The sequence below is a fragment of the Leucoraja erinacea genome, chromosome 21, assembly GCF_028641065.1.
Source record: "Leucoraja erinacea ecotype New England chromosome 21, Leri_hhj_1, whole genome shotgun sequence".
Classification (NCBI taxonomy): Eukaryota; Metazoa; Chordata; class Chondrichthyes; order Rajiformes; family Rajidae; genus Leucoraja; species Leucoraja erinaceus.
Genome location: NC_073397.1, coordinates 26,793,657 through 26,802,281, shown reverse-complemented (window position 1 = coordinate 26,802,281; position 8,625 = coordinate 26,793,657). Strand labels below are relative to the sequence as shown.

At 35.1% G+C, this 8,625-nt stretch overlaps 1 protein-coding gene across 1 annotated transcript in view; it reads left to right on the top strand.

Annotated features, from left to right (window-relative positions):
* Positions 1-394: 394 nt before the first annotated feature.
* znf217 (zinc finger protein 217) overlaps positions 395-8,625 on the top strand; it is a 58,243-nt gene continuing 50,012 nt past the window's right edge. The window contains 1 exon segment of the mRNA XM_055652451.1: positions 395-657. The gene's annotated coding sequence lies outside the window, so the exon portion shown is untranslated.

The following is an 8,625-nucleotide window of genomic DNA, read 5'->3' as shown; positions in this document are numbered from 1 at the left end:
GCCAATAAAATTGTATTTAAAAGTTTGAACATAAAAGTCAAGATTCAAAAATAATCCATGGCAAAAATAATGCACAGTAGATCAGTGACACGGGGCTTTGTCATTTCGTTGTTCACGTGATTGTAGAGTCCAAAGTCTCAAAACAAATCCCAGTGAAGAGGGAGGCAAAATGAAAATTAAAAAAAAAAGATTTAATCTCTGATACAGCTATTTCCTGCATCATCAAGTTATTTTTTTTTCCTTGCTCACCCCACTCTTCATAAAACTGGGACAGTGCACAGTAAAGGACTGCGAGACACATATGTATGTACACATACACATACATTTGTAGATACAGATAGATGGAAGGACGCGCGTGCACGCAGGATGGGTTGTCGGCGGCGCGCTGGATGGGTGAGGGAGCGCGCTCCCGGGCCGGCGTGAACGCGCGGCAGGGGGGGAGACACGTGAACCCAGGCGTTGAGTGAGTGAGTGAGGGAGGCGGTGCGAGCAGCGCTGGAGTGGTAAAGGCAGAATATTACACGGCGCAGGGAGCAGCGAGTAACTGCAGCACTGGCAGCGCAAGGTAGGAGGGGAGGCAAGCGGAGTAAATAAATAATGAGATAGCTTGGAATAAAGGGCTTCAGGGAATGAGTCCAAACATCACAGGAGAAGCAGGTCAGTCAATGCAGGGAGCGGTGTGCATGTTATTTTTTTTGTTTTGTTCCTTTGTCGAATTTATATATATATAAATAGTGTATTTTAATTTGCCTTTACATGCTACAAAGTGGGGGTTATTCCTCTTGTAAGTAGCTTTAATTCAAAAGATCCTCTTATAATAAAATGACTTCATTCAGCCACTGTATAGAAATACATCAACAAGAACTCCAAACAGCCAAAAGTCAAGGGAGCCTCTCAACTTGCTTACGCAAAAAGAAAAATCTAGGATTTTTTTTCCTTTCTTTCTCTATTTTATATACATATAACTTTTGATAATAGGAATTACGGGCTCCCAGTCGTATTGCTCGACCAAGCTGCGTTAATGCAAGTTTTAAAACGAGGAGAGTTTTATTAATGAACTGCTCCTTGAAGGTCTGAGGGAGCCTTGTTAGTCATTATGAAAGTTCATTGATCGCTGTCAGTTTCTTTTTGTTTCGTTTGGATTCCGTTTGTGCCCTCAGTGGCGATGTTTTCTGAACGATACAGATTGTACAGCGATCAATAGAACAGATGGAATTGGGCAACTTTTAATATTTTTTTTATGGAGGGGGGGAGGGGGAGGGGGAAGAACCTCAACGGTTGTCCCATTATTAATTGTTTTCATAATCATATGGTGACCATTACTGTTAGCTGATCTGTTTTATGCATTGGGTAATTGTTTTTTTTTTTGTTTAATTTTCGTTTTTTTTTCTAAAGTCGATCAGAATAACGCCTCATCTTATTTTATGAAACAATTGATGTGAGAAGTGTAGGTCTTAACACTCGTGTTTTATTCTAATCAGCAAGTATCGGATCACATGGTCCAGGATTATGTTGACTGTTGGTCGCCTACCTCTGGTGGAGATCTTTAAAGCAACTTTTAAGTGACGCTTTAAAAAAAAAAAGTATCTGTTGAATAGTATCTAAGAAATCTGTTGAAAATGGAAGATTTTTCAGACTTTATCTGCTGGGAGCAGGCAGTGACTTGCTGACTAATACCATGACGGTATGGTTGGGGGTTGTGTTAGGAGAAAAGGTAGCAAACACAATGACATGACAATAGCTTGAATGCCTTCACGCCATGTTTAGACATGTGTGCTGAAAGTCGCTTTTGAATTGTACTGTAATCTTTTAACGTAATGACTAAAATGTATAGAAGTATTTGTAGTACTTTTATCCAGAGTAGAACTAATTAATGTAACTATTGCAAAATAGTTGCATAGCGTATTGCAGAAAAAAAGCATCTCCATATTGCTTTTGTTGCATTCTTGGTTCCGTTTTAAAAGAACAAACTGCCTTTGAATCTTGGGCCTCTGGGAATAACTTTGGGGAGCGTTTTATTTTCAGCAGTTTAAAAAAAAAGAACTAACTTTTTATGATACGTTAAATAAAACAACACTTTTGTACAGTGAATTGTTATGGCCATGTTTGCTTTCCAATAACTAATGGTACAAAGTAGCAGAAATTGTAGAGAATTGATATTTTTTTTCCCCCTTCCTCCAGAGATATTTACATTAAAAACCAAGGGACTGCATTGTAGATTAGAGAAATAATTAATTACTTATTGATCAGAATCAGGGTTGCTGAGCAATTAGTTGTTCACATATCTGGGGTAAAGGACACCTGAACTGAGGAAATGGAAAATTCCATAGAAGTTGTAATTTTGTTTTTCTTGCCTTAGTCTCCATAACCTTGATTGGAACTTTCAGTCTTTTTCACAAATGTCACTGGGCACTAGATGGGTCTCTTTCAGGGTCTGAATGTTTTTTTAGAAAAAAAGTCTCAAGGTTGATTTTTGTGTACTTTTAGAAATTGGCTTGCCCTATGTGTTGAATTGAAGTGTTTGTTTTAGGAACAGTGGTTTTAAATTTCAGTACTGTATTTGTTTGCTGACTACACACATCCAGTATAGATAAAAGACTAATTGAAAAGCCTATCAGAGCTATTTAATAAAACTTCAAATTTGGCAAATTAAAATAATATTTATTGTATATTTGTTCCGAGTTAAAACTTGAATTGCATTATTTTTTAAAGTTAGAAAACAAATGAAAGGCTATTCCAATGAATAAATTCACTTATTTTTTGATTCTCTTATGACAAAGGTTACTAACCTGGGGTAAAGATTTCGCCTACCCAGGGGGTAAATTTGTTGATTGTGGATTTGTATATATTTTTTTCTCATTGATTGACTGTGTTTGGTTCTGGTATACCTGTTCATCATTAGTTGTTCATAAATAAGTGAAATAACATTGTAATGTGCTCTTAGAGTTACCAGGTGTAAACAGGATGAAAAAGATTGGGAACCCTTGTCTTAAGATAAGCTTGGCTGCTTAATGCTTGCACACAAGTTTTGCAATGCATGAACTTCAGCTTTTAAATTGCATCCTTTGTGGCATTGAGATCTTTAAGAGAACCATGTCAATTTAAAATCTAATTGGAAACTAATCAAAGGAATCCACAAACTAATATTGGAACATATCAGATTGAAATAAATGTATTTGGATGCAACCAGCTGCATAGTTTATTTAAAGTATCAGGATTACATAGCCAGAAAAAGCACCAGGAAGTGAAAAGATCAGTCTTTATCTTGTGGGTTTAGTCATATGTAACATAAAATTGGTAAACCTTTTGTCCCTAACATGGTGAAGTTTTTTTTTTCCATTTCCTTTTTAAAATAACATTAATTTCTGAATATCCCCATTCAGCATACATGAAGGAGGTTCTTGACCCCTTATTTTCTCAGTCTAATTTTAAAGCAGTGCTGCCATATACAAAATCAATAGGATTTTGTTAGTTTTTATACATTTTTGGTTCGCGCCCACATTTTCTTCACTGTCTGTGGTTGTTGCATCTCACCCTCCCCTAATCCCTGATAGTTACATACTTTTTCCAGTATGATTCATTGATCAAGGAAGTGCTACATTTGTTTATCCTGATGTAATGAATATCTTCATGGGCAGAATAATGATGGCAGCAACACTATTGTTGCAGAAGCCCTGTTTAAGAAAGGCTAACCTGGACCTCATATGATAGTAGAGAGTTGAAATGTCAGCTGCTTTTGGCAGTTCAGAATAAAATTCAGTTGCCACTTGATTTTGTTTTGCCTTGTTCAAAGCTGTGCATGATGTGACAAGTCCTCATTTTGTTTGGATGCAGTATAGAATCTTCTAATCTCCATGCAAGCTATTGAAAACAAATATAGCAAATATCCATCTGCTTTATTTTTATTTCAGTTTCCTTTATGTTCAGTGTAAATATGTAAAAAAATCCCAGCTTCTTGGACTTCCTGCTGAGAAATAGTATTTTACAATCCAAAAGTCAAGGTTTCTAAAATAGTCTGAGTCATTAAGTAACATACCCCTTCAGTCCAGTAAACAAAGGCTATAGCTCTGCACAGATTTAATCTAGATTTTGTTAATAAACTAGTGGTGTTGTTTGCAATGTCTTCTAACAAATTATTTGATACACAAGGCCTTTAAAGAAAAATCATAGGTGAGGCTTGATAGAGTGTAGAATGTAAGGAATTGGCATACTTTGCCTGTTAAAAGTACAACCCTTCATTGTAAAGGGATAGATAGTTCACTTTCTTTATATAAAAAGGGAAAGTAATGCAGAACCCAGTAATTGAAAATAGATACTTTTTGGGCATCCTTGCTCTTCAAAATTCCAAGATGTCACATTTTTATTTATAAAACAACAAAGAAATTGAAATATTTAGTCCAGTAGGCATTTTTTGAGGGTTGCTTTGTAAGTTGAAGCGGTTACTAGTCTAGTGGCTCTTTCCCACCCTTCCTTTCAGGGCTGTTTTTGATATACAAGCAGCCTCCTGTGTTGTGCCGTTAAATTAAAAGCCACATCTGTCCTTCACATTAGGCATGTCAGCCTGCCTGTTGGGCTTGTGGATTATGACCTTGGTGACCATACTCTTATTGAAAATGTAGATGTGTCTTTGCTGGTTTTAGACAGCATTGATGTTTGCATTACACTTACATCCTGTACTGTAAAGTTTTGGGTTTAAATAGTTCCCTAAATTAGAGCCTATCATTGTCTTTTCAACAGCCTTGGTATGTCATGTTATGTAGCAGCATATCTTTTTTTTTGTGGGAACTTAGGAGGTTGATTGCTATACATGTTTTTGTATTGCTTTGTATTACTAGTTCACCTTGCACAGTTTCAGTCAATCTTATTTTTCATTTTGAATTGTCCCATTCAGTGTTTTTGCTGCCAACAGATTGAAACTAGCTGATAAATGTCCAGTGGTCTTTGCTGTCAAACTTGGAAGGTTTGATGGCTCATATTTATTTCTGGGTAACTTATGTGACTTTAGCCTGTAAATGTGTAAATAATACAATACGACTTTTATATCTTGTACATGAAGTAACCCCACCCATGTACTTTATTTGATGGAATGACTGTTATGCAAATTGCATACAGGTTGGACAAGAAAGGGCCCATTAAGCAAATGGCTTAAAATATCATTTTGAAATATCTACTGTAGAAGTGGATCATAAATGCTCAATGTTGTGACTTGAAATAGCATATTAAGATAGTCTTTACAGCCAAAATCCAACAATTCGAAAAGTGTTCCTCTTTTCTAAATGTGTAGTAAAATGCGTCTTGTGGATTATCGATGTAAATGCAAATATGAGTGGATTACTGCGAGGCAAAAGATACGTTTTTTTCCCCCAATTCACCATTAACATTTTAAGAATTGTGACATTCAAAATTGTATGCCAAAAAGCAGAAGTAGTTGAAGACACTGTTTCCAATAGATCCATTTCTAAAATTATTATATAGCTGAGCAATACAAAACCAGGAAAAAGAATTCCAATCCCATTTGGGGTTTTCAGAGTATTCCACTGCCTTTCAACTAAATGTTGTGTCTTTTCTGAATTAAATGATCTCAGCCAAGGTGTCATTAAACATGCTTAAATTGGCATCCACATCAACAGTCTCAGACTTAAAGCTATTTACAAATATTTTTAATTACAGTTTTAAGAATAGCAATAGGGAATGTAGTTCAGCATTCTTATTTATCCACCCAGTTTTAATTTCCTCTGGGTTTGAACTGATTTGAAAAACATTTTTCCATTACATATTCAAAAGTTGAAGTTTGCATCAGTAATTCTTTCGGTGAACCTTTTTATAAATGACATTCATCTAATTGGACTGTTATTATGCAGTCAGAACGAGAATAGGCATTATTTAACTAAACTACTCAGAAAAATACCTAACCCTTTATGAATTCCACTGTAGTGTGTAGATGTGCTTACAATGCAATCCTCTTGATCACTTATCAGCTCGAGGAAGCTTCATTTGAGGCTTTCAAGAGCTGGCATTTAGTTGTTAATAGAATGGGGCCTGCTAATAAACCATTTGTGATTACATTTATAGTAATCTTTAAGTTGTCTTTTTCGATATGGCAGTTATTGTAAGAGTATGAGGAAGCACTTTGCACACGATACTACTCCAAATATTTTTGTGTGTTTTTGCTGAGTGCCAGCACTTTTTTTCAGTTGTTGAGATATAAGCAGTGAAATGCAGATGTAACCACAGTGGCAACAAGTACAGTGCTGTCAGGAAATATTCTTAAAACAAATCAGCATTAATTGTCACTGAACTCGCAATAGCTACAATATTTAAATACCTATTTTGCAGCATCTCAGATCTGTTTATGTCATAAATAAACCAGACTGATACTTCCCTTGATTCCTTGATACCTACTTCCTCTTCTGTTGCCTGTCCTTTTGATCTTTTCATCAGATATTTTCTACTATAATGCTCTTTTTTTTGCTATACTGGGTTGCATTCTCTTATAGCCTTTAATTGGAATCTGGGAAGAACTTAAAAAGAATGCAACATCCATTATTCTTTTTCTTGTAGCTTAAGTTAAAGTGATACTTTGGAGGCAGTGATTGCTTTGGTAATACTGTTTTACTTGGGCATGTTTCCTTGAAAATTAAATAATTATTTGGATTCGCTATTATATTTATGAAAATACATCCAAATATTCCTGAGGGATTTTGTAAGTCTTCCAACTTTGATGTTCTTATTGTTACAGTTTTAAGTACTGGTAAGTCGCAACAAATTATTATTTTTTTGTTTATCAAATTCTCTTGGACTTCTTTCTCTAACCCCATCCTGAAAATATTTAGTCCATACTCAATTTGGGTAAGATTCTGTAAACGCCATTCACAGTATTCTCTTTAATAATCATTATTTTTGTCATACTATTTGCTCATTCAGTCAGTCCTGACCATTTCCTGTCCACCACCCATATAAAGTGCCAAAACAAATAGCTAGATTGTAACCTGTAGTTGTAATTTTGACTGATTCCTTCCATATTCATCCAGGGATACAATTTTGAATGTATTGGCATAGCAGCTGAGAAATTAGTTAAGGATGACACATTGTGAATAGAATGCAAGATTTCCTTGTTACTAATTTCCTCATGAATTTTTGATGAGGGGGTCTGTGGTTGGGAGATTTGGTGATGTGAAATAGAAGGAAATTCAGTGGCATCGAATATGTGGTCTTTTTAAGAGTAACAAATCATTTTTAAAATGCAGACATTTTAATTTAAAAGTTAATTTTGTTGAATCTTAATTATTATACTGAATAGTAATCTTCAAAGTTTGAGTTCATCTACTGTATTTTGTTAATTACAATCCACACCAACATTGAAATGTCTTTATTGTACACACCAAACTGAATGTCAACAGAATCACAGATTGAGATTTTATCCAGTAAATGAGTAAGTAAAATTTGTTGAAATCCTAACCTAAATATTAAAAGCATTTTTTTCTACCTTAAGTAGCTACTTCCATTTTTGCAAATCTGAAACATGGCATGGTTGAATTATTTTTTTTTTCTCTTTGCCACTTAAAGGTGTAATTGCACTTTAAGCTTGGCACTTGGGAAGCAAAAATGCTCAGAAGCCCCTTCCATCCTCTCAAAAGCTGACAGGAAGAAAATGAATTAGTGAAGAGTTTGTCATTAAGGGGATAGCTAGTTTGTCGAATCTCATAATAAGCTATCAGACGGTATCTAAACTAGCTACTTGGTGAGGTCTGCTAGCTTCCATCTCAGAGCATTGTGTGAGTGCTGTATTAGCATTGAAATGCTGTAGTGTATTGGTTACATAGAAGACATGATTCAAATATAAAGTTTACTGATTCATGGGCAATTGAAACCTGCTGTATTTCTTCTGATCAGGCTCTTATCAATTTGGAAGGCTGACTTTACATTTATAATGTGTTGGTTGGAATATAACAGCTGGACCTGATGTAATGCAAATAGAATGTGGTTAAACTATTAACTAGACAGTATGATTTCTTTCCATCCCACCCGTCTAGGAGCCATTTTAGGTGCTTACTGTTTGGGCATGGAGTATATTTGCTGTTCAGTTGTCCCTGTGAGTTTAAGTGGAATATGATCCAGTATAATGTATTGTGTTCATGAGCTTTACTGTTCCATTTAATTTCTTGATACTGAGTTGGGAGTAAACAGTTAGTAGTCCTGGGGATTTATTACTTGGTATAACAAGAGTGCTACTGATTATTGATGTAGATATGGTCATAATAGTATTTATTACACTTTTTGATAAAGTGATTAAATATCTGCATGTTTTTTTTTGAACAAAGAACATAAAGCCATAAATATTTATTTTTATTTGGCATCAGTGTAAAGAAGACATTAAATTCTGTGCAGAACTCAATTACATGTTGTAGTTATAATCTTGCCCAATTCTGTGTAAAATCATTTTGATATGACCATTTATGTACAGGAACATTGAATTTCTAATGATTTGGGGCATGGGGAAAAAGTATCGCATGGCATGAAGCTTGAATCTGTATGGAGTATGGATTTTCTTCTTTTTGAACCAGGTTTTAAAAGTATCTTTGACAGGCGTTGTGCTTGTACACACTAAGACGATGTCTATCAGCA